The sequence below is a fragment of the Tamandua tetradactyla genome, chromosome 6, assembly GCF_023851605.1.
Source record: "Tamandua tetradactyla isolate mTamTet1 chromosome 6, mTamTet1.pri, whole genome shotgun sequence".
Taxonomy (NCBI): domain Eukaryota; kingdom Metazoa; phylum Chordata; class Mammalia; order Pilosa; family Myrmecophagidae; genus Tamandua; species Tamandua tetradactyla.
The window spans coordinates 152,180,894-152,208,432 of record NC_135332.1 but is presented as its reverse complement, the minus strand read 5'-3'; the positions used below and the strand labels follow the sequence as shown (position 1 = coordinate 152,208,432).

Genomic DNA, 27,539 nt, shown 5'->3' with positions numbered 1-27,539 from the left:
TTAAGAAATGGTTCTCAAAGTGATGGCTTGAATTTGGAAATAGATATGAGGCATACTTTTGGACAGCAATCAGATTAACACACATCTACTAAGTCAACTTCTGTTGTAAGACAATATAAAACTATTGGCAGCATATAGGAAACTATTAACTTTTCTACTCTCTATCATAAAGTGCAAAGTAGTCAGTCCAATTAAAATGATTCTGAGTCTTCAAATACATAAGTAAAACTGAGGAGAGTTCCGAGTACTTCATATTTTATACCATGAAAAGAAAATCCATTCCAACAGCCTCTGATTTTAAGCTGTAAGTACTGCTCTGCACTTCTGTAGTTTATCTTAAAAGCTATCTCTATTTTCAGATTTAAAGACCAAGCAAAGATCAATAAAAGTTGTAAATGATTTTCTATAGATTAATCTGCATGGTGACAAAGAGTGTTCCAATGGTTAACAGCAGTAGCTGTGCCTAAGCTTCTGGTCCTCAGGGAGAACATTGGCCTAAGAAGCTCAGACTTGAGATTTATTGAGGCTGAAACTGGCTTTAAATTTTATCAGTAATAATGTGGATAGTTTTAGAGAAAATGTCTAATAATCTAAAATAATTTGCTGGTTTTGTTGTTTTTAGGGCTAAGACATAAATCTGTTTAGCTAAGTGGCTAAGCAGATTTATGGGGAGTTAAGCTCCAGTGTCCCTTTTTTACAGGTGCCCTTGATCAGAACTGATTTTTGGGGGGTTCTCATGTCCTCAACATCTAAGAAGGGTAGCATCCATGGGAGGTGCAGAGTGGGAAGGGTACTCTTGCTGAACACTGCATGTGTCTGAAAGTTGACACACTCTTTCCCAGCCTTGCATTTAAATGTACTTGGAGATGGAATTGATCGGAGTTAAACTTTGACCAAGATTTTTGAAATAGCATTATTCAGGAAGTCTTGCGAGGAGGTGACTGGCCCCATTCATTAGAAGACCTATGGACAGAAAACTTGGGCTGCCTGACACTTTTAGTCTCATTAGAGACTTTAGCTAAATTCTTGGACATCAAGAAAAATCCTGCTGGTTATCTATTATTCTTGCAAAGATAGTTAATCTTTACATCCCATTAAAGGATCAGACACTAAATTACTAGCAGTAAATTACCAAATAATTGGTAGCTGACATAGTTCTAGACTTTGGGAGAATTCATAAAATAATATATCAAATCTCCATTCCCTGCCCTTGGCTACAGTCGATCATAGCCAGTTGCATTGGTCCAAAGAATAGGTCAGTCAAGATCCCAGGATCTTTCTAGCTAGAACTGGGTAGGAGAGAATAATACCCTATCACCCCATGAACAGTATCCATAAGGATATGAGATTACCTGATGGAGAAGATGTTCTATGAAATGAAGCCAAAGGAGAACAAAGTGGGAAGAAAAGAGGGAGCAGTGGTTCTGTAGGTTTTAGCACCTGGGTGTAGCATCTCTGAGGCAGGTTCCACATTTCCTATTTTTGTGAAATTTTGTGATGTTTGTCAATAAATTCCCTTTTTGCCCCAGTCTAGTTTAACTTGCATTTCCGACTACTGCCATTGTGACACATGATGGTCTCCCTCAGCCTTAGCTAAATATGTGCATAATGGTCATAAACAAATGGATTGTCTCAAAGAAACTAATGAATATTTTCAATATGCCCAAAGCATGCTACTTCCCATGTTTCCTTATTTCATCCATGGGGACACAAATTGTGTTTTTCAAAGATTAAATGTCAGGCTTGATTTTCTGTAATGGAAGATCTAATGACAGTGGAAGCTTCATCAAAATCAAATACTAGCTTTATCTGGTACATGATGATTCAGCGCAAAAGAATCAAATGTTGAAATAAACTTCATGGGGTTGCTGCTCCTCTTGCAGACTCTTGCATCCATAAACTGTGAAACAGACAAAAACTCTAAACAGAATGATTATAATTAGAGGCAGTTCAGCCTAGTTTGTTGATTTTCAACTATTTCTTTCTAAAAGAGAGGAAAATGTAATTTGCTTTTCTTTATGGTGCACACCAATAATAATACCCTGTGAGATTTTTATTTCCATCTTTTTTTTTGTTAAAAAATCATCAGTGTCTTAGTTTTCTTGTTTTCTCTGTCTTCAACTATTCCTTAGATTTTATCAGTGTTTGCAACATTTGGATAAATAAGTTAGTTGAATATATGCACATATTTTGACTTATGTACATATGCCTGAAATAGGTACATTTAATTGCATCCGGTATTCTTACCCTCATTTCTGGAATTGGTCCATTATTATAGACCAGCAGTCAACAAATATTTTCCATAAAAGGCCAGAGAGTAAATAGTTTTGGCTTGTAGGCCAGTGGTCTCTGTAACAACTACTCACCTCTAGCTGTTATAGAGGGAAAGTATTCAATAGACAACACATGCGTGAATGGGCATAGCTATGTTCCAATAAAATTTTATCTACAAAAACAGACCTCGGGCCATATTTTGCTATAACGACTTAATTTGCCAAGCCCTGTTATAGATTGTATCTTTATTGTAAAACTTCAGGTTTATGATGGAGCATCCAGTCAAAAGGGACATTGAGTCCGAGGTAGAGATTTACTCCATGATCAATATCCATAATTTTAAAACTGTGAATTACAAATTTAATGTATTTTTTTCAAAATCGAATCTTCTTTTACATGTGTCATGGTTAGGGACAGGTATCAACTTGGCCAAGTTGTGGTACCTGTTTATCTGATTGGGCAAGCGCTGGCCTGTCTGTTGCAATGAGGACATTTCATAGGATTAGGTCATGATCACGTCAGCTACATCCACAGCTGATTCCATTTGTAATCAGCCAAAGGGGAGTGTCTTCTGCAATTAGTGATGCTAAATCCAATCATGGGAAGCCTTTTAAGGAGGACTCAGAGGAGACAGGTTCCATTCCTGCTTTGGCTGGTGAGCCTCTCCTGTGGGTTCATCCAGGCTATCCATCGGAGTCATTGGCTTCACAGCCTGCCCTGTGGATCTTGGACTCTGCGTTCCTATGGTCACATGAGACACTTTTATAAATTTTATATTTGCAAGTGTTCCCTGTTAATTCTGTCTCTCTAGAGAACCCTAACTAATACATGTTATTTACCTTTCTTTACATGTAATGCATTTAGTGACTTTTTCCTATGCACAAGTTCCCGTGATCCTTACTCTAATCAGGATCCCTACTTTTCCACAAACAGATTGATGTAGAAATATCTTAGCTGGTTCGCTTGACTCACTCTCTTCAGATCCATTATATGGGCTACCATCAGATATATCTTTATAAATCAGCAGTGTCATGATATCCTCAAACACTTTCACTGACTTCTTATTAATAGAGAATAAAGTCCAAACTCCTCAGTCAAATAAATACTCATTTCTGTTATTGGACTCCGGCTCACCTATCTGAAGTTACCTCCCAGATATCAGTTACATTGATCCTACTTATTCACTCACTGGAAATCATTTTTGAAGATCCACTGTATGCTAAATTTGGTATGAGATATCACAGACACAGTGAAAAAAAAATACAAAGTTGGCCCTTAAGGAGCTTACGGTCTTTGGGGGAAGTTAGTTCATTAACTAATGACAAGGTAGTGTGAGGAGTGTTATGATAGGGGAAGTATAGAGTACTCAGTTAATTTAGCAGAGGGACCTAATGTAGTTTAGACTTTGGTGCAGGCTTCCCTTGGAAGTAAATTTAAGCTGAAACAGGAAGGATGAACAGTTACGTAGATGTGGGAGGGTGGGGATAAGGAGGCAGATGAAGCACATGTCTAATACGTCTGGTTGCAAGACAGAGTGAACTATATGAGAAACCAGAGCATGTGTTTATGGCTGTAGAAAAGTGAGAGAAGAGGCTGGGAAATGGGCAGGCACCAGATGGTGAAAGTTCTTGTACATAATAAAGGAAACCTTTGGAGTTTTAAGTAGAAGCGCTTTCTTCAGATACTCAAGTTTGGATTATCACTCTAGCTATAGTATCAAAGATGAACAGGAGAACACTGGAAGAAAAAAGTGCAAAAAGGATGTTTCAAAAAAGGATGCCTGTTTGATTCAGGCAAGAGAAGATGATGACTTGTACTGGGTAACAGTGGATGTGGAAATATATGGGGACAAATGTTTTTATAGTATAGATTCTACAGGACTTTGTGATTGATTAGATGTGGGGATATGAGGGAGAGAGAGGACTCAGGGAGAATCCCTCCCTCAGCAAACAAACAGTATTTATTCTCTTTTTGAGGCCTTCCCATGGAAAGCCTGACCCCCCCATTCCACCACAGATTCAAATCCTACTCATTCTTTAAGAGCAAGCTCATATCTCAGTTATCCAAGATACCTTCCTCTACTGCTTGAGTTCACAGTGATGCCCTTTCTTTGAACTCCCAGAGCATTTATTGTCTGTTTCTTTTCCCTTTTGGCATTTGGACAAATAGTATCTTATACAATTATTTATTTTATGCATATGCCAGATTTAGAGATATTGGAGGATATGTGGACTTTGTCTTGTATTTCTTTCACATCCTATTAAGTTCCTGGCCTAATTCCATATACCCGATAGATACACATTAGATGCTTATTGCATAAATGGATCAATGAGCAATAAGTGAATCACATTCAGATTTAACAAAGAACATGTTAGTGAACATCAGAAATAGAAATGTCTTTCCATAACACAAGGTTATCTTTCTTTTCAACTGAAACAATAACAAAGCTCATTCCTGGTACTTGGGTCTTTCATTCCTTTATTAGTACTCAAACTTTATTCAACACTATGATTTTTCAATTTATGCTATTTATTAGTATTCCTTGACTATGTCACTCATGTTTAATTGCAATGTTTAATTTCTTACACTTTTTCAAATTCTTTTACTTAACATTTGTAGCTATCTCTTTGACCTTATATTCACCCAGTCTTTTCTATAAACTCTGCCAAAGATCCACTCTAAATTGATGTCTTTTTCCAATGAGATTTGAGCTCTGAAATATATGTCCATAGAGAAGATTCAATTCTCTAGTAGCTTCACAGGATCGGGGCAGTCCAGGCCTGTTCCCACTGCTTCACTGAACAATGTCAGAGGTGAGAGTTGAAAGTTGTGAGCAGATGGTAATGAGGTAATGCTTGGGGGTGTAAGACTCACTATACAATAGAGCTTGTGTCAGAAGCACAAATGATTTTTCCTTCTGGGGGTTGTTTCTAAGATCTGTGGCACAGAATTAACTGCCTTCAGTCCCACTGCCCTAGTTAGGGATTCTAACCATTTTTCTTGTATGTATAAATGTGCTTTCCAGATTGGGTCGTAAACATTGATTCAAAAAGGATCAGTTAAGAAAGATACAAATGAACTTTATAGCTGGAGTTTAGTTGTCAAATTACAATCCCTGTGATCACTGGACTAGTGGATAAAGCCTAGGACTAGAAATTAACTATGATTTGCAGCTCTTCAAGTATCCGCATGTATGTGTAAATAATCTATTTAATATTTAACACGCACTTACATATATGACAAATGTATGGTATACTGAAAATCCTAGAAATCAATATAGACGAAGGCAAAAAAACATTTAACAATCGACTCATCATTACCTTCTTCCAATTTCTTAAAATGTATTTGGAAACTAAATTATCAAAAATTCTCAATTTGCAAGGCACAAACTTTTTAGAAACATGGGATTGGGAAGAATCTTGACTCTTATTTGGATACTGTGCTTCTATTACTGCAGCCTAGGTTTGTGTTTGACTCAGTTTTTATCTTAATTTCAAAACTATATCCTTCGATATAAAGAGAGAAAATGGATTATAGACAGAAGGAGGAAGAGAGATCAACATTAAAAGACATTTCTAAATGTTTATTATAGAGCTGCCGTTAAGCAAGCCCTTTTCAGTTTTAAGCTTCTGGTGTTATTGGTTCGTTGGCTAGCTGATTTTAATGCAAATTAAGGTCCTCCTATATACCATTTAAAAATTTCTAATTGGTTGACTACGCATAACTCTTCAGCCTTGTGATACATTTTGAGAGCTGGACTCATCAAACATTTTTTCTCACCCTTTCATATTTATGCTGACAGATTTAATAAGCAAACATCATTGATTTAATTCAAATGATTCATAAATGTTACCGAGGTGAGTCTGTCAACAGAGCCCAACAGCATGCTGGCATAGACCTTCCAGCAAACCGACATCAGTTCCGAAACTACGGCTCTTCTATGTTTGTATCATCATGGATAATCCTGCCATTTTAGATAATAATTTTGCATCATCAAAGATAATCCTGCCATTTTAGATAAGGCTTGCTTTATAATCTGTTCCTGTGTGTGAGAGATAATAGGCAAAAAAAAAGTTTGCACATCATAATGAGGACCAACCCAGTGTCGTGAATATCTATGGTTTCTTTAATTCTGTGCTCCAACCCTCCCTCCCTCTCCTGATAGCCACACCTTTGCTTATTTGAGGAAATGCACTTTTTTCTCTCTTGAATCTTGTAGTTCTACTGTGTTCTGCCAAACAGTACTTTGCTTTTTCCTCTTCTCCACCCTAACTTTAGCCATAGAAACCAATTAGGAGTCTCTATCAGGATTTTTAAAAAACTAGACCTGAACAGAAAAATGCTTTTGCTTTTCTGGGGTTATGGTTAGGCAAGTACAGCCTGGAAATACCAGTGTTTTTGCTGCTATCATTGAGCCTTTTGTCAAAAGATGAGTTTGAGAGATGAAACAGGAAAGCAATTAAAAATCAGTGAAAGTTCAGAGGATATCTCAATCCCCCTTTTACAGGTTCCCCTTTTTCTATTATTTGCTTCCACAACTCAGTAGATTCCCCTTTAACCTAGGCTAGTTTAAATTAGGTTTCTGTCACTAGCAGCCAAAGGAAAACTGACTAGATATTCAAGAACATTTCAATAAACATCTGCATCTAAGGAAGTACCTGCTACATAGGCGTTTTCAGGGCTGAGCTTGAAAATCATCAATTCACAGAGCTGTGGAAATGGTCGGATCATTTCAGGGACTTTCAGATACCCAATATATTGACCCAACAGTCTCCAGTGAACTTTTTCTTAGTTCTGAGTATCTGTATGAATCCAGGTTCAATTAGAAGAACAAAACCACGAGGAGATCTGTGTGCGTGTGTTTTTAAGCATTTTGTTACAGGGATTTGACCTAATTAAATTTCGATCCTGGTTAAACAGTCATTGCAAAGCTGTTGTCTTCATGTTTAATTTTGGAAATTTGAAGTCCACAGGGAAGGAAGGTGGGAAGTGAAGGTGGATATAAAGTGGGGAAATGAAGAATCTCTACTGAACCCTCTAACTGAAATACATAGGGAAAGGCATTCTGAGATTTGTAGATCAACCTAGCTGAGCTGACATATAACAAAACTATCACAGCATCAAAATTATTAACATACTGTAGAGTTAAAAATGCACATTGTGTGCATATGAGAGAGAGAGAGGCAGACTGGGGGAGAAGGAAGAGGGAGGAAGTGTGGTGTGAAGACAGGAAGTTGCAAAGGTGGAGTCTACCATAGGTAGAGTAGAAGATGGGAGTTAAGGGAAGAGAAAGGTATCTTAATGAAGGAGACTGCCAACTTATCACTGCTTTTCAAATTGGAATATCATATTGCTGAGGATTTCCTCTTTATGTGCCTGGGTGCATTTATTCCTTGATGACTTTTTCTTAAATAATACAAACTGAGGTATTTTGGGAAGAGAAAGTAGGTAACCTCAGAGTGTCCTGAAGAAGTGTATTTCACCTCTAGTAATTATTGGAGTTTTTCATTTTCTTCTCTTCTGAGTAGTATAAATAGAATTTTATGACCATGGTGTTCTGTTTGATACAGAGATGGGGAATTTTGGCTACATTTTGGCTATTTTTAGCATCTTAAAACTATTTTAGTTAGCTCTAGGTCTGATAAAACATGTAGCCTGAAGGGGTTTTCCTTTAATTTACAAGCCTTGTGCTTTTGGAAGGAAATTCAATCCATATATTCCTGATTCATTTATACTTAAACCATTAGCATGCTGTATTGTAAGAGTACTCTTTCTGTCCTTATATTTAAGCTATTTTCTCTTTAAATAGAAAAATTTTGTTTTTCCTAGAGTAAATGAACTTTAAAAACAATGATCTAAATCTTACTTGAAAATTGAGCTCCATGAGTTTAGGGTAGGATCTTTCCCTACTTGTATTTTTTTATGTCAGAGCTGTCAGTCTATTTGCCTTTTCTTTTTTTTCTTATGTCATTTTACTAATGCCTCATTTTTGGACAGGGTGTCTCTGGCCACATACATTTAGCTAAGGATTGTCATTATATTATTGTCCTACAAAAGTCTTTCTGTTAGGTATGCTGCATCCTTAAATCATTGTCAAAATCCTTTTTTTTTTGAAATGTGCTAATTCCAAAATACCTCATCATTGCAGAAATGGTCTTTTAAATGAAAAAATATATATTGTATTTAAATAATGCTATCTGAATTTTTAAGTAAAGTTTATGTAGAGTTTTATCATTGATTATTCTTTTCAGAAACTTTTTTTTCACATCAAAATATTGCTGTAATTTTAGTGGAAAAAAGATCAAATGTCATTCTTCCTTACTCTTTTTCCTATCCAAATCCTGAGTTGAAATCATATTATTATGTTGTACAATTTTCTCTTGAAGCAAAAACAAAAACAAAACAAAACTAGAAGCATATTACCACAAAAAAAAGCATGTACAAAATATGTTTAAGCATCTTCATTTATTTTTCTTTGGCACGCACACATATGTATATATACACATGTGCACATATACATATACATATTCTCTAACCTTTTTTATATGTGTATATATTAATATTTTGTAGTTGTACAATATATATGTCAATGTCTATATGTGTTATACGTATCTGCAACTGCTTAATAATTATATACATATGAAAAATTTAAAAATTAATATGTACATGCAGTTAAATAATTCAAGCATTTAAAAATGTATATTAAATCCATCTTTTTCTCTAAAGGTTTGAAATGGCACACTTACCATAGAATACTCTTCCATATGCACATTCTAACCTGTTCTACTGATTAGTCTATTTATGTCTAGTACCAAACTATTCAAAATATTATAGCTCTATAATAAATTATATGATCTGGCATAGTCCTCACTCCTTATTAAGTTTTTAGAATTCCCTGGGCCATTCTTAGATAGTATTACAATTATTTTTATAGACATTTTAAAATCAATTTGTCATATTAGAAAAAAGTTAGTTGGTAATATATTGATATTAATTTATTTGATTTATAGAATTTATAGATTAATTAGGGAAACTGACATATTTACAATATTGAATCGTCTGTCAATTTTTTAAAGTTGTATCTGCGTAATTCCTGTATATTTCTTGTTAAGTTTACTATTATTGTCTTCTTTCTATTGTCTTGTTAAAGGCTTGTTTCTTCCATTTTATTTTCTAACATGTTGGAAATATATATTTTTCAATAGGCTGCTCATAACAAATATTGTCATATGCACTATTACGAAGAGATGAATAAAATGAAATATTGACTTCATGTGTTTTCATATATATATCTTCATTGCCCCAAATATTTTTAACATATGTGTTGCAAACATCCTGAACGTTAAGGAATTATGTCGAAACTTACCTTTTCTAATGAATAAGTGACTCCCTTTTCGATTCCTGTTGGGGGAATGTAGACTTTGTTAAGATATCACCTCTGCAAACTACAGTGGATTGCAATGCTAGATTCTCATTCTAACATAAGATAATATTTCAGTCATTATGAATGTCATAATGTCAAGAAATTTTGATTGTTATGCTTTCAGTCACCTTCAAATGGATTTTCTTCCAAGAAAATATAGGCACTCACTCAACACATTTCTGATTTAGTCTAGAATAGAAAAAAAAAAGGCAGCATTAAATATATAGTCTAGACATTTAAAAAATTAATAGGATCAAATGCATAGGACAAGACCATTAGTACATAGAATTCCATTAACCCTACTATGAATTCTAATCTTTTAAAAAAATAAGATTTGATTATTTTAATTGTACTAATCTTTTTTTTTCACTGAGGAATACTTTTTTATCTCAATTCATGATTTTATATTTTCATTTCAAAAATTATATCTAAGATTTTCAGATAATTCAGCATGGAACCAAAGTTTAATTATGTTTTTATATATTCACATTTGAATTATAGACAAAAAATATTGATTAAGTTTCTTCAAAATAAGTCATTAATTTGTTATAATTACCCTTTTATATTGTTATAATTAACTCTTGTTTGTAAATTTGGAGCAAAATAAAATTATAGGAAAATATTTCAAAGAAACGAAAATGGTTAGCTAAAAATTCGTTGTAAAAGTAGGTCAAAGCTTGAGAGGGAAAAGAAAGAGGAATAAAATATTATGAAATAAACATAGAGTTTTCATTTTCTTATGCCTGAGGTCATAAGACTAATATTAAGAGAATGTTGATTTTAACTTTCATTTTGCTCTTTGGAAATATTTTGGATATAATTGAAAAGAAAATCTCGGATACTTATCTGATAAATTAAAAGAAAGATAAATTTAACACAGTAGATAGATTATTTTTAGTTTTTGTAAGACTTTCACACTTTCTTCTTCATTAACAAGAAGAATTACATTTAAAATAACTAAAGCATTCAGACTTCAATTTCTGTTTTCCCTCAAGCAAAGAATGATTCTTAGGAAGAACAAGTGAGAAATAGCAACATGCTTTTATACAACCATAGAATAAAGTGGGAAAGCTACCCAGGAATAAATTAGTCAGATTATGTTTGAGTACCTGATGGCAATATAGAAGCAGCTATTCTTAAAAGAAGAGTACAAAATTCAGCGTCCCTAATTCAAAGCACCTGGTGATGGGAAATAACTACAAAAATCCTGAATGCCCAAATCTTTTTAAGTTTGTGAGCTGAATGCAGAAAAAATTAGCACAGAACTGCAAAAGAAACCTAATATTGATTTGTAATTAAATATATGACTTTTAAAAACAGTATTGTTAATACAGAAGCTACAGCATCAATCTAGTTGGTTTTGCTTTTAGCTCTGAATTTTCATTATAAATTTAGCATTTGTCCTTTATAGGATTATTAAGATTATTATTTAAATTTTTCTGCTTCGGAGGATTTAAAGAGGTTGTGTGGTTATTCTTCTGCGGTGGTCCTGAGTCATCTTCTAAATACCGTGAATGATCCTAGTTTTGCTTTTAATAGCTTTAAATTTTAAATAAAACTACATCCATATGTGGGAATTGGTATTATAACTATAAGAGAGATTCTGCTTGTTTCTGTTGTTTTTTCAATCTCTTATTTAGTTATGCTCAGTCTATTTTCAAACACATACCAGAAATTTAAAATAAGACAGCAAAAAATTGTATCCACTATCCAACAATTGTGACTGTCTTCAAAGACAAAGTCTTTAAATGAGGAATCTGCTTTTTAGGAAACTAGAAATAACACCAAGATTTGATAATAATCAATGAAGCATTGGCAATAGCCTGTTACAGGAAGGGAATAAAAGGTCTTTCATAAAAACCTGGATTGAATGTTTGTAAGCTATAGTGGAGCTGCTTCAAAATTTAATATATGCTGAGTATATTTATGGATTAAGCCTTTGCTAAAATATTTTGCTTTTCATGAAATAGTTTGTGTATTATGCTTATGTTCTGGGTGTGGTAAAGAGACATAGCACGAGGCCTTTGAAATTAGTTTGGATGGGAGGCAAAACCTGAAGACAGGAATAATTAGCAGATACAAATTTATGTTCACAATAAAATGATGTTTTATTTATCATTATCAATTATTTCACCAACCAATTTTGTACTTATTAGACTTAGAGACTTAGACCTATGGCTAAAACCATGTTAAAGATAAAACTAAATCTGTCTCATGAGCTCCATGTGTTCACCACACATGGTTATGATGTAGAATGATGGAAGATTAAACTGTGAAATAACATAATAAAACCCTTTCAATTTACAGATGGGATCAAGGAACTATCAACAACAAGGTATTTATGGTTGTGAGAGAGTGAGGTAAGAGGGGAGAGAATTAGGTAGAGATTCAGTGATGGAGCGTTTTGTTTACTAAAGCAAGGAGCTTTTTCCTTACTCTTCTATGATTCATAAAGAACCCAGAGAACTCAGACTAGAAAGAGTAGAACACCATGTGCTCTATTCTCAGCCTGGAGATTGGAAGGAGCTGTGTCCAGAAAAAGTTTGTTGTGGGTAGAGGCATGGATCTTGTCAATTGAGTCCACTTAGTCTATATATCTATCTTTAAACGTGTCTGCAAGTATTTTTAAAATTTCATACTCTATGAAGGGAAGAAAGGATTTCCCTTCTATATCATAGAATGAGAAGTTTATAGACATGTGGGCATGAACAATTACCTTATCAATAATGGTTATAAAGGGAAGGATCAGATAGTAAACTAAGTATAGGTTGCCTGCTGCTGCCCCTTCACCCACTGTGAAGATGTTTAAACAGAGTTAAGGGACTAGTAGGATTCTAAGCAATGCAATTAATTGAAATAAAATCTAAGTCCAGATGGATAAACCAACATGATGATAAGCAGAACTAATGGAAAAGGTGGAGCAGGGTGGGTCTTAATCATTTCCAAAATTGTCCTAAATATTTCTATACATTTATTTTCCATTTATATTTGTCATCAAGCTTCATCCAACAATTCTGCTTGGATTTTAATTATAATTGCATTTACAGATATAGATTTATTTCAAGAGAACTGACAGTTTTGTCCTTTTTTTCATCCGTTCAATATATTAGTTTTAAAGAGAGCTATGGTATGCTCCATAAATGGGCATTGCTAATGTTCATTTATTTCAGCAGTTCATTTAGTTGTTGTTTGATATATTTTAAGATCATATTATCAATATCATGTATAAATATTCATGACTGTCACATCTTCTTGATCTTTTGTATGTCTGTTTTATCAGTTTGTAACTTTTCATTTTGTCCATTGTGATTTTTTTAAGTTAAATCTTACTTTTCCCTAATATTAAAATTCCTTCTAAGACTTTCTTTTGGTTTATATTGACCCTGCATAACCTTTTCACTTGCATTCAACAAATATAATTGGGTGTCAACCATTACTGTAGATGTAAAAAAATAAACAGAAAGGTGACAATCTTTTTTTAAGAAATATATATTTTCGTAGGAAAAGAAACAGCTAATAATAATAAAGAAAATATGATAATAATTAAGAAAATAGAATGAAATTAAAATATTCAGTCTGGCAGATGGTGATAAGTGCTACTGAAAAATAAGCAATCAAGGTGAAACAGATTGCCAGGATAGTCAAGAAGACCTCTGTTTTATTTGGGTGCCCTGCATCCCTTGTGCACCAGTAATTTATGATGCCAGAAGGAATGATATTTAGGTTCATTAGATAAAACATAAAGTGTATTAATCACATAGTAAACAGCAAAAAGACTCACCAAAGAGAGGAGCTCTAGGTCAGTTGGGAATGAAACAAGGGTGTGGGGGTTGGGGACAACTTCAGTTTTTATTATGGTAAGGAGGTGGGGCCTGGGTGGGGCTTCAGAAGGACTTGTCTGGTTTGAAATTTCTTCAGCCTCCAAGGGATGGAGGCTGTGGGTAGGTTTTCCTTTTCAAGTTGCCTACATGTAGGGCCAAGGTGAAAGGAGTAAGCGGAATTTGGAAGCTATGGATAGTGAAGTGTTAAAAATGGGATCTTTTCTTCACTACATCCTCATTGAGGGGCAGAGGGGAAAGCACTTTATAATTTTGTCACATTCCTCGATTGTTTTTAATCCAGTCTGAATATCTGCATCTTGATCAATGAGCTTAACTCATTTCCAGTTATTATTATTTGGGTTAAATAGGACTTATTTTCATTTATTTAATATTTTTTGTTTTCCATTTTCCATGCTTAAGTTTATTTTTCACCCTTATTATTTTACATAGTATATATATTTTTTCCTGTTTTATCTCTTCTGGGGATTACCTCTAACCACCAAAATGCTTTATTGGGCAATTTTCCCTATTTGTTTAAGGATGAGTAGCCAAACCTGTGTGTAAGCAAGGAGGGAAATGTATACCTATAGAAAGGAATACTAGTCTTATAAAAATAAAAGTTACTGTTGTAACTGTAAGAACTATGTAAGGAAAATAAGGCCCAATGAGATCTTGTTTCATGATCATCTTGGGTGAAAGCTACCTCATGATGTCATCTACTTGTTCTTGGGAAAGTTGTTCACCTCTGAAGATGCCTGCTTCTGATTCTTTCTAGTAAATTTTAATTTTGAATCAGCCACAGTCTCACATAACTGATTTGGAAGTGGTACCTGTTTTAACTGGGAGATATGGACCTAAGGCTCTATCTATTCCCTGTAATTTAACAGCAGTGTGAGAAGTTAGCAAAACCTGTTAAGGTCCTTTCCACCAACGCTCAAGGCAAGTTTTTCTTTTCCAAAGTACAAATCAGCAGATTATAGATTGTGAGACAATTTGTTCAGTATTGGAGGATCTCTAAAGGCCTATTGGACCTGTTGAATATGAGTTTGAGTGTATTCCACCAATCCCTTACAATGTTGGGGAAGGTCTTGTTTGTCATTGTTTGGGTCATCTGGGGCAATCCTTCCACCCAGGTCCATAGGATGCCTGGCAATGATTTCATATGGGGTTAAATGGTGTCTGCCAGATGGAATAGATGTTATGGTCATTAATGCCAGTGGCAGAACTTGAGGCCAAGGTACATCTAGAGATTGATCGTTTCACCAATTTTAATATTAGAATGCCATTTGTTCTTTCAGCCTGACCAGAGGACTGAGGAGGGTAAGAGCAATGTAAATATTGATAAAAATGAATGACTGGGCAAAATTCTTTAATTATTTGACCAGTGAAATAAGCCACAGTCACTAGAGAGTTCAAAGGGAACTTTCCAAGTGGGAAATAAGTTTTCCAATAGTTTCTTAGCCATTGTAGTTACATCTGCCCTCTGGCAGGGGAATGCTTCAACTCATCCAGAGAGCATACAAACTATTCCAAAACTTAACTATTTTTCTTTCCCTGTTATTGATAGTCATCTTTTCAAATTCAGAGGTTGACATTGATACTTAGCTAATTCTTCTGTTGTAGTTTTCTTTTACACTAATTCTTTCTGATTGGTTTTATGAGGGACTTTATTCATAATACAAAGTTTTGCTGTTGGTTTGGTTTAATTTGTGAGTTTCTTGTTTTGCATAATTATCAGCTAATGCATTTCTCTTATATTCTGGCTCAGTCTTGTGAATATGGGCTTCTATTTTTATTGTGGATATTTTCTCAGGTAATAATATTACCTGTAAATGTTCAGCTACTTGTTTGTCATTTTTTATTGGGGTTCCCAGTGAGGTCAGAAAACCCCATTGTTTCAATAACATTCCAAAATCAAGATCTACTCCAAATGCATGTCTACTATCAGTATAAATATCAATAGATTTCCCTTTTACTAGATGTCATGTTCTAGTTAAAACTTTAAACTCAGATTGTTGAGCTTTGGTGATCCATGAGTAGATTGATTTTAAATTAGTTCTGTAGTAGTGATTACTATATAACCTACTCAATATTTTCCTGTTTATGTCTTAAGATAAGGTCCATCTACAAAAAAAAAAATATGAAGTCTGGGTTTTCAAAGGGGTTTCATAGAAATCTGGTTGTGAGAAAAATAATTCAGGAAACACTATTACAGTCATGGGTTTCTTTTTCTTCAGGAAGGGCAGACACTGTTGCATGGTTTAAAACATTGAAGCTATGGAAATGACTATTTGAAGGAAAAAGCAATAAAATTTCATATGAAGTCAATCTTCTAGCTGACATGCTGAGTCTTCTGTGAAATTAAAAGCTAGTAGGCAGTATGTGGGTCTTCTAACTGCACGGTGTAGCCTTGGACTAAATCAATTGATGTTTCAACTAATTTGGCAATAGCAGCTATTGCCCTTAAACAAGCTGGGGATGCTTTTGCTACTGAATCCAATTGATGACTGTGGTAAGCTATGGGTCTCTATTGACTTCCAGGCTTTTGAATGAGAACTCCCAATGCTTGATTTTGATTTTCATACCCAAATAGTTAAAAGGGTAATGTAATTAGGCAATCTTAAAGTTGGGGTGGTACTAAGTCTTATCTTAATTAGATAATAGCCAATTCAAGTTATTCTTCCTACTCTAATAGTTCCGGGTCTGAGGGTTTAGTTAATTTATAGAGAGGAGCAGCCAACTGAGAGAGAATTTGGGACCCATTGGTGGCAGTAGCTGGCAGATTCCCCAAATCTTCTATGCCATCCTTTCATTACAGGTTGGGGAAAGTCTGAATTGTTTTGAGGCATTTGGGGGATAATGATAAAACTTCAGAGGCTGATTCAAGACCAAAGTAAAGGACTTTTTGTTTAACAAGTTGTAATTTGTCTTTGGGTGCTTTATGTCCTTTTAATGCAAGTTGGGTAAATAAATATAAAGAATCCTGATGTCAAGAATCTGAGCAAAGCCATGAGTTAGCATATATAATGGAGGAGTGCAGACCCATTAGGGAATTATAAATTTTTTAAATCTTGTTGAAGTGTTTGCTGGAAATAGGAAGGGACCTCAGTGAACCCTTGAGGCATGACTGTCCAGGTATACTGTTGGCACTTCCAGGTAAAGGCAAACATATATTGACTATCTGGATGAACAGGTTTACTGAAAAAGGTATTATGAAGATCAATAACTGAATATACCTGGTGTTTTTTGTAATCTGGGCTAGTAATCTTTTGGAGTTAGAAACTACAGGTGATAGGTAGTTGGGTGATGACTATTTTGTTCATTGCTCTAAGATCTTGTGCAAAGTGGTAGCCTAATCCATTGGGCTTTTTGACAGCATGGCTAGGGTTGTTACAAGGTCTAGTGCAAGGAATAATGAGATTTATCAATTCCTCAACAATTGTAGTTAGCTTATTTTCTGTTTTTGGGCTCTATAGGTAAAGGCCTGTAAGGATGAATTTGTGTTTTTATAGAGATAGCCCTTTGATGTGTCCAACATCAGTGGCAATTTTTGCCCCAAGATTATTTGATACTTTGGGAAGTAGGTCAAAAATATCCAAATTAGCTAATAGTTTTCCAGAAGGAACGTCCAGTCAGGCTTGTGCCATGCATGTAGGCACTGGGTGAAATGGAATTTCTAACATTATTTCTTCCAGTGTAAAATCTAATTTACAGTTTCACCTTGTAAAAGGATCTCTCCCCAAAAGATTTGCTGGAGACATCTCACAAAGCAGAAAGGAGTTTTCATCATTTAGTGACCCTATTATTGTGATAAGAGGTTTGGATAATGGAACTTTTTGGATTTGATTAAACCTACCACTTATATTATTTCATTACTTTGAGGAAGAGCTTATGAAATTGTGGTAGGATTTATTGTTGACATGGTAGCTCCAGTGTCAGTTAAGAAAGAATAAGATTTTCTATTAGCTAACCAGGGTGGTTGTTGTCCCTGAAGTCAGTGGAAGCAAAGAGTAGCCTGTCAAGTCTCTTCTCAGATGGGCTGGGTGTATCTTTTGCTTTAATAGGGGGCAGTCTTTTTTTCTGGTGTTATTTTTGTTTGCAAAAAAGACAAATATTTTTATGTAATAAAAGCCTGGACTTTTCAGGTTGGATTTTGTCATTTTATGACTGTAATTGCTGAAGCTTTAGAGCCATCAGCCTTCTAGCATGGTGAGCATGTTTATGCTTTAATATTCTTTCCAACTTTTCAGCTAAGTGATGGAGTTCTGAGGTAAGGGCAATTTTCCCTTCTAACTTATGCTTTTTAACTAGATCACATTTTGGGGGCTGGGGGAGGGTGGTTAGGCAATTTGCAGGATGACTAGAAAAGCTCTACTACTGTATATCCATTTATTTTGAGTCCTGAATGTTGGCCAAAAATATTTTCTAATCTTTCTCGGTAGTATCCTACTGATTCATCCCTGTTTTGTTTGCACAGCTTTATTATTGTGCAATCTATTTTGTATGTGAAGACTTCGGGTATTTTTTTCTAACAGGGACTGTCCAACTTTGCAAGCTTTCTAAGTGTCATCCTTAGTAGTATGTTGGGCAGATCCATTAAACCCTTGTTAGGATTGTACCATTAACTGAGTTCCATTCATTTTTAAACTTCTGATGAACTTATGGATATATAGACTAATCAATAAAGTCTGGGAACTTGGGTCATATGCCCCAATCAGAATTTTAGATTCTTCTCAATTCAGTGGTGGCTGGTATTCCACAGTTGGAATAACATTAATAGTAATGTCTTTTATCAATATTTTCCTTAATACATTTCAAAAAAAAGATTCATACCCAAGTAAATGTAGATTCAGGGCTATCCCAGTAAAAAATCAGGCCAAGATTCTATTAAATTGACAAACTGATTCTAAAATTTATATGAAATGCAAAGTACACAGAATGGCCAAGATAATAAAAAAAAAGAAGAAGAAAAACAGAATTGGAAGACCTGTACCACCTTGATTGCCAAACATAAAATTACAGCATTCAAGATAATGTGGTAGCATAAGGATAGACAAATAGATCACTGGTACAAAATAGAGTCCAGAAATAGAGCAACACTTATATGGTTAATTAATATTTAACAAAGTCCCCAAAGCAGTCCAATGGGGAAATGAATTTTTTTCTACAAAAGAAACTAACATGACTGGATTTCTGTCTGAAAAAATGAACCATGATTCCTAACTCAATTCAGAAAAAAAATAATAAAATTTGAAAGGACTCACAGTTCTAAACAAAAAATCTAAAGCTATAAATCTTCTAGAATAAAACAAAGAAGAGTGTTATTGCAGTCCTAGTTTAGGCAAAGATTTCTTAGAACAAAGAAAACACCATCTATAAAAGAAAGAATGTTAATTGAGATTTCAACAATATTGAAAACTTCTGTTCAGTAAAAGACACTGTTAAGAAAATAGGCAAGATACAAACTTGGAAAAAGTATTTATAATATATATATCATATTTATATTGTTGATTATGCAGGAATTGTATGTATTTAGAATATATAAAGAACTCATAACAAGTGAGCCACAGTGGCTCAGTAGGCAGAGTTCTTGCCTGCCATGTTGAGACCCAGGTTCGATTCCCGGTTTCTGCCCATGCAAAAAAAAGACTTAAAAACCCAGCAAAAGAAGGAAAAAATACTTCAACAGATACTTCAGAAAGGAAGGTAGATAAATAACCACTCATCTTATGAAAAAGTCTCCAACCTCATTAGTCATTAGAAGAATGCAGATTATATCACAAGATAGCAGTTTATATCCACTAGAATGGCTAAAATAAAAAAATGTGGACACACGAAGTGTTGGGAAGAATGTAGAGGAAACAGAGCTCCCCTACATTATTGGAGAGAGTGTAAAATTATATGACTTGGGAAAACTGTTTACCAGTTTCCTTTGATATCAAATACATGTTGATCTTCTGCCCTAGCAGTCCCACTTTTATGTATTCCAAGTTAAATGAAAATATATCGTCACAAAAAAGACTTGTACAAGAATGTTTATTATAGTAGCATTATTTTTAGTGGCAAAAAAAATAGAAACAACTAAAGTGTCCATCAACAGGAAAATAAACTATGGCATTTCATAATTCAGCAATAAAATATGCTGATATATGCTACAACATCCATGAATCTCAAGCACATTATACTGAGCACAAAAGTTAGACATAAAAACATATCTTCTATGAGAGTCCAGTCAATTTATGGTGAAGGAATTTAGAAGGTGATGACATCTGGATCTGGGTTTTGGGGGGTGGTGGTGATGTGGCAAGACTGAATAAGAGTGGACAGTCCTGAGAGAACATTTCGGGTTGATGGAAATGATATATATATATATGGGCTACATGGATAAATGCATTTGTCAAAATTTAACCAACTATACATGTAAGTAAGATCTGTACATTTCAATGTGTATAAATTATATTTATTTTAAAAATGTAAAAAGACTCATAGAATATCTCGTTTGAATTTCCTAAAAACCCTTTGAAAACCACAGCTGAGGCATTAGAAGGAATTTCTATTATGCCAGTTAGATGGATGAGATAACAGAGGCATCGCCATTTACATCTCTTATGCAAGACCACATAACCTTAATAGTTATTTTCATTTTTGTTGCTTGTTGACACAGCCCGAGCCAGAATCCTGGTTCCAAAGTCCTCCTCTAGTGCATTAGAACTAAAATTTAAAAAGACTGACACCACCAAATGTTGGTAAGAATGAAGCAATCAGAGCTCTCCTATATTGTTGGAAGTATAAAATGGTCTGATTGCTTTGGAAACCTGCTTTTCCGCAGGAAAAAGGCACTGTAGAGTGAGAGAAGAGGAAGGAGGGGAGGATAGTAGCAGTTCCTTTCCATTTGAAGGAACAGAGTGGAGGTGAGAGCCTGAAGGAGATGAGATTAAGCTTACTCCAGAATGATGCTGTAGGAGTTGGTGGTATCAGATATGTAAGAAATTTTCTTCTCAGGCACTGCCACTCCATTCTACAGAATCCTTTATTCTATATTCTGGGGCCTGAGAGAAACATGTTTTCTTGAGGTGATGGGATCTTTCAGAGTCAGCCAAAAAATAACCAGAAAATCTAACCTAATTAGGCCCATCATACATTTAGGTAAGTAAATTCCAGGGCAAGGAATTGCAGATTTTATCCTCTCTTGAAGTAAAGGTGTTTGGTCTGGCTGTCAGAGGCTTTTTGGTTCACAATTGAATGTCCTGCTCCGTGGCTCTTCCTTGCTCTTCATCTACTCAGTCCTGACTTGAGGTGGAAAGAATTGAAAACCAACATTCTGAGGCTAAATTTCCATTAACTAGTGTTGTGAGTCAGACTCTGATCTCATACCCTATTCCATTCAGCAAGTTTTATCTTTTTCCTGAGAATAGATTCCCTTAGTTTGGCTCCAGCTTGGATCACTGTATTATTTTTGCTTGGGTCCCAGGCTTAATAACTTATCTATTAATTTACTTCCTCCGAGACGTGGATAACACCTGAGTCATTAGCCCTCCCCACATTCATGGACAGAAACCCCCTCTGAAACCTAGCTGTTAAGCTGGCTCAATTATTGCCTCTCAAAAGCTTGCTGATGCTGGCTGCTTATGAGAGAGTTTATGATAATCAAGAGCCTGGGCCTTATCCTAGCCCCTCAAAACACAGAGAAAACATAAATCAGCAGGACCTTGGTTGTGGAGCAAGTCATCCCTCAGACTCTCTTAGGTCTTATGTATTACCTTATGTAGTTGGTTTGAATGTGGTCTCTTAACACATTGGTGCAGAAACAGTTCACATTAAAATTTTAATTAAATAATTTTAATGTTATGTATCCTACCAGTACCATGGGGAATTCCATCTTTATCATATTTTCTTTAGACACTCACCCTTTCTAGGGTCATTCAAGAAATGAGAGAAAAATGTGGCTTTTTGGAGCCTGGACACTTCTTTCTATTAGAACAGGCACAGAGATTCCCATTTTTCAAGTCAGTATGATCTATTTGAAGTGATCCTATTCAGTATCTGTCAAGCATGGTGTGTTAGTTTGTTAAATGCTGCTGGAATGCAATATACTAGAAATGGAACAGCTTTTATACTTGATTTTAGCTAAAAGGCTGAGAAGTGATGAAACAGCTTTTAAAAAGGAAATTTATAAAATTACAAGTTTACAGTTCTAAGGCCATAAAAATATCCAAACTAAGGTATCCAGGAAAAGATACCTTGACTCAAGAAAGGCTAATGTCTGTCACATGGGAAGGCATGTGGCCTGTGTGTGCCCGTCCTTATCCCAGTTCTGTTGCTTCCAGCTTCTGGTGCCAGCAGTTTCCTCTGTAAGCATCTGTAGGCCTTCATTCAGCTCCTCCGGGTCACAGCTCTGGGTTCTAGTCTGCTTAGCATCTTATGGGAAGGCACATGGTGACGTTTGCTGGGCTCTGCATCTCTAACATCTGTGTCTAGGCGTCTGCTCTCTCTGTCAGCACTCCAAGCATCTCCAAATGTCTGCATGTCTGTCAGCTCTGAAGCAACTGTTCTCCGTCTGCATCTGAAGTTTTTCCAAAATGTTCCCACTTTTAAAGAAATCTAGTAGACCAAACAAGATCCGCCTACAATGAGTGGAGTCACATCTCCATCAACCAAAAAAGCCACACCCACAATTGGGCATGTCACATCTCCACAAAGTAACCTAATCAAAGGTTTTCCACCCTACTATATTGAATCAGGATTAAAAGAAACATGGCTGCCCCCACAAGATTGGATCAGGAAAAAGACATGGCTTTTCAAGGGTACATAACTGCTTTATACATACACACACAGGCATGACGATTTTTTACTTGCAGTACTAAGGCCATGACTCTAAAGGTTAAGTCCTTTTGTATTATTTGTAGCTACCAAGGCCATAATTCTAAGGGTTAAATCTTTCTGTAGCTCCTTGCCATCTGTTATTGATGGCCCTGTTATCCCTTAAGACACTGTGTGGTAATAAAGCACAAGTTTTCACACTCACGAGTCCACTACCGACAGCCCCTGTACAATACTTGGTGAAGCTTACCCTTTTCCCTTGTTGCTATTATAGTTCTCCTCCTTTAGTAACTTGGAATTTCATAAACACAGAGCCTAGGTGAGGGCTTGTCTTCTGACTATCTCCCAACTTCTGTTTTTGAAACTGTAACATGTCAGAGACTGTGCAAGTAAGGAGAATAACATTTTCAGAATAGGAAAGTGCAATTTTTAGCCTTACAGCTGTTATAGAGCATAAGAAAAAATATAAGTAATACAAGTACTTACTCCCCCATATTTAACAATCTATGTAAATATAATAGCGATGCTCAAAGTGCTTACAATCCATCCTAACATACCCGAAGTGTTTTTAAAGTGACATTAAAGTTCCAGCTGCCAGGAAACTGCTCTGGTGTTTCTGGCTTTGTGTAATTCCTGTCACACAGTCTTGTTGCTCTAAGTTATGTCTATACTAAGACTGATAGTTTGAGAATCACTGGTATTGAAAGTTTACTCCCATAAGAACTTTGAAGGAAGTACTTTTACAGTGAGCAAGGACTTCCCCATTGTTGGGATTTTTCAGAAAAAAAAATAAATAATGCTTCCCATCTTTATGTTTGATTGAGAAGAGACATCTCCGGTATGTGCACCATCCTCGCACAACCCTTCAAGTAACAAACAGAAGTTGGAAGAGAAATGCCAGGAGGATTCTCCAGGGGCAATATATTTTTCTAAGGCTATATTTTTTATAACCACATGTTGAGGCATATTATTTAGGGAACTTTAAGAAAGAAAACTAGTATTTGTGGCTTAAGATGCAGAAAAAGAGAAAAAAACTTTCCTGTGTCTACTCAGATTCAGAATAGCATTTCAGTGGTTACCAGTCATCTGAGTCAGAAAGTGCTGAGGATTGGCTCCCACAAAAGACATGTTCAGCTTCTAACCCCTCGTCTGGTGGGTGTGATCCCATTTGTAAAGACCTTTGAAGATGATATTTTAGTTAAGGTGTGGCTAATCTGAATGAGGATGGCCCTTAATTGAGTCACTGGAATCCTTTATAAGCAAAAGGAAATCAGAGGGAGTTATAGAAAAGCCAATAGAGGAACCAGAAGGCAGAAATCAATGGAACCTGGAAGAGAAAGGAGAGGACACTGCTGTGTGATGGTAAAGCTAAACCACCCGAGGATTACTGGCCAACCAGAATGCTGTCAACATGAGAAGGAAGAAAGCCTTTCAGCCTCTGAAACTGTGAGATAAATTGTCATTGTTAAGTTAGCACATTGAATGGTATTTGTCTTAGCAGCTAAACTAAAACAAAGTATCTCTGCTATAGGCAGAAAAGAGCTGCCTGCATTATGAAGGAGGTGAGCCAGAAAGCCTGCCTGCTCCTGTTGATGCCTGCCATTTTCACACTAGAAAAATCCTTTAGTGCTAAGAGAGTCAGGCATTAGAGGCAAAGACATAATTTATATACAATTTCCCATCTCCTCTTTTATTCTCCAGCTTCAGCAGATTAAATATTGGTTGATTCTTTGCCTTCTTGATAATTGAATCCTTGCTCTCCATTCCAAGATGCAACTTCAAGTCAAAGGGATTTGGCAGGAAAGGTAAAAGGACAAACTTAAAGAATTTCAGATCTAGCAAATTATATTCTCTATGGAAAAAGAAAATAGCTGTATGGTTAAACTAGAAATGCAGTCAGTTTCATTTATAAAATTATTTTGGTCCTCCACTCATATAGGCAGACCATCATAATTGATACAGAGCTCAAATAAAATAATTATTTAAATTCAGCTTCATATGTTAGCTAGCTACCTACCATGGGTATGAGTCCAAAGATCTAGCAAATACTAAATGGACTCTGCAACAATTGAATGAAAAGATATATTTTCCTGTAATGCATTAAGAGAAAGATTTTGGAGTTGAAATTGTGAAGTCCCTAGATTACTAAAATAGGAATACTTGTGTTATGATATAGTTTTCATAGACTAATAATTCCCCTGATATTTATTTTATTAAATTGGGGGCAAATGTATGATATTTCAATTCAATAAGCATTTGGGAAAAGGGATGGATTATGAAATCATAACCACCAAAAGTCTGCTTTTAAAGCTCAATTTTAACCACCCTTTATTAATAATGTTGTATATGAATGATCCTTGAGAGAAGTCTCCTGACTGGTTACATGGAGCACTGAGCTAAATTAACTGACACAGCTTTGAAGAAAGGAGAAGATTATTTTTCTTCTGAACCATACATACAAATTCTTTTTGAAGAAAAACCTGCCAAGAAAATGAACCCTCTGGACCTGAGAATTTAAGCCACTCTGTGATTCTGGGGATTTTCTCCAAAGTGACAGTATCTACCCAAGCAGTAACAGATGGTGGATCACAAATTCAGGTTTCTTTTCCTACCTATTATTAAAGAAACAGTCTTAATATTTGATTTTATCCTCCTCTCCTCTGTACTAGGTGGACTGATATTTTCTCTTCCTTCTGGATATTCTAAAAACAAAAGCAACAATTCCATCTGCTTCTTAATTAAACAAGAAGAAGTCCAAGACTTAAACAAAGGAATGATTGTAACAAGAGAAAAATTATGAGGTAAGTTCTCAGCTCTTTTCCTGGAATTGTCTGGGTCTCTGTGACATAGCCAAAAATGACTATCAGACCAAAGACATGATAATAGAGTCTTATAGTCTTGACACCAGTGGCTTCTTTGTGTGTGATTGTTATAGTTCTTGCATGACTGGACTTGCTGCTCTAAAGTGACCCCTAGTCACTTACCTATTGGATAGTCTGATCATGTGGTTCAATTGTATGTTTTGTTGCCTAGCAGACAAGGAAGACTGCTCAACTATTGGTTCAGTGTTGGTTATCAGGAAAATTCTTCGATTGGTTGTTTCTATTGTAACCTTAGTTGTCATAATAACGAGCATGGGAGATACTCCAGTTGAATCTCTGATACTCAGATCGCACAAGTCATCCAAGGAATAGAGAATACAGGAACACAATACCTCTGGGTTCTTAGTCTTCTGGATAGCTGTCCATTCTCTCTTAGGCTGAAAATCAGAGCCATTTCCCTAGAAACAAAGGCCATTTTGGGGGCCAAAGCACAGGCTGGACTTGTCAGTCTTTATATTCATAATAGCAAATGCCAAGCTGTGGCCTGTATGTGATAGGCATAAGGTAACCATTGTAAATGGACTTATCGATCTCTACAGAAACCACTGCAGACATGGTGAAAACATAGACCCGGTCTGAACATGAGTTTGAAGAACTTACTCCATACAGCTGATTCCAGTAATGCCACGTCCTACTCCCTGTGCTTTCTGTTGTATCTGGGCCTGCGAGAAGAAAGACATTTTGACTTCTTTAAATTGTGTTGATTGATTTGATCATCATAACAATCCTCCATTCTCTGTTCAGAAATACTAATTTTTAAGGTTTTCTAAGTTACTCACATACACTAATAATATGTACATCTTTCACTTTAAAAAAAATATTTTTTAGGGTGGGCCACAGTGGCTCAGCAGGCAGAGTTCTTGCGTGCCATACTGGAGACCTGGGTTTGATTCCCGGTGCCTGCCCATGCAAAAACATATATATATATATATATATATATATATATATATATATATATGTTTTAAAGCGTTGAGAGATCCTACCACATTGTCTCTGACTGCGTAAATGCCACGCCTCTGTGTGGAGAAGGAGTGTTGATGCCTGTGGTAGTTAGATTCACTTGTCAACTTGACCAGGTGAAGGCACCTAGTTCTGTTGCTGTGGACATGAGCCAATGGTACGTGACCCTCATCTGTTGCTGATTTACATCTGCAGTTGGCCAGGAGGTGGGCCTGCTGCAATGAATGATGTTTGACTTAATTGCCTGGTGCTTAAATGAGAGAGCTCAACGTCGCACAGCCCAAGCAGCTCAGCATTCCTCATCTCAGCACTCGCAGCTCAGCCCAGGCCTTTGGAGATGCAGAAAGAAGTCACCCCGGGGGAAAGTTGTTGGAAACCAGAGGCCTGGAGAGAAGGCCAGTAGAGACCATCCTGTGCCTTCCCACATAAGAAAGAACCTCAGTTGAAAGTTGGCTGCCTTTCCTCTGAAGAACTAACAAAATAAATCCCCTTTTATTAAAAACCAATCTGTCTCTGGTGTGTTGCATTCCAGCAGCTAGCAAACTAGAACTATGCCTAAGAGAGTTTTTGTACTTGGTAAATTGTTCATTTCCGCAGAATGGTCAAGAGGCCAAACTCCCTGAGAACAAATTAGAGTAATCTTGAGCAGTTGCATAACCTTTTGGAGTCTTGGTTTTCTTGTTCAGTGTGAGGATTAAATAGAATAATATACAAAAAGCACTTAGCACGTAAAGCTCAAGGAACATAGTAAATGCTCAAGAGTGATGGATGTTGTTACTTTATCTATTTAGATGCTAATAAAAACAGATTAGATAAAATTTTAAGACAAAATAGTTGTAACCTCTCTGCCTTCCCCATCCCATCCACAGCCAGTTTCTACCATCATCCTATTATTATTTTGAAAAAAAAATAGTGATTTTTAGATGTGAATAATATTTCCTTTCTACTCTAAAATGTGAACATGCTGTCTGGGTGAAACTGCAATTTATATTGCTGAATTTAATTAGCAATAGAGTTTTCATTTATAGTCAGTAAATATCCAGACTATAGCATCTATTATTTATACAGCCAGTAGTCCAAATATTATCCTTCCCTTGTTTCTCTATCCAAACAGCAAAAAAAAAAAAAGCATTTCCTTTGCTTTGTCTAATCCTAAGCCTATGAATATTTGGGGACTGTATGTGAAGCAAAATTGAGAAACATTAGCTCCTCATTTGAGAGTAAATTCCATTGACTTATTTCTTTCCTTCATTCTTAGAAATGTTTACACACAGTTTGTTTTCCCCATGGCATGTTACAGAACTCGGTAAGGTGAAGTAGCAAAAGAATTATCTAAATACTAACATTGAAGATTCATTA

At 35.6% G+C, this 27,539-nt stretch overlaps 1 long non-coding RNA gene across 5 annotated transcripts in view; it reads left to right on the top strand.

The window, feature by feature from the left end:
- LOC143688954 (uncharacterized) overlaps positions 1-25,890 on the top strand; it is a 214,577-nt gene extending 188,687 nt beyond the window's left edge. For all 5 annotated transcript variants that reach the window (XR_013178414.1, XR_013178415.1, XR_013178412.1 and 2 more), the window contains 2 exons: positions 25,008-25,139; positions 25,760-25,890. This is a non-coding gene — a long non-coding RNA (uncharacterized LOC143688954). The remainder of the gene's footprint in view (positions 1-25,007; positions 25,140-25,759) is intronic.
- Positions 25,891-27,539: the final 1,649 nt, after the last annotated feature.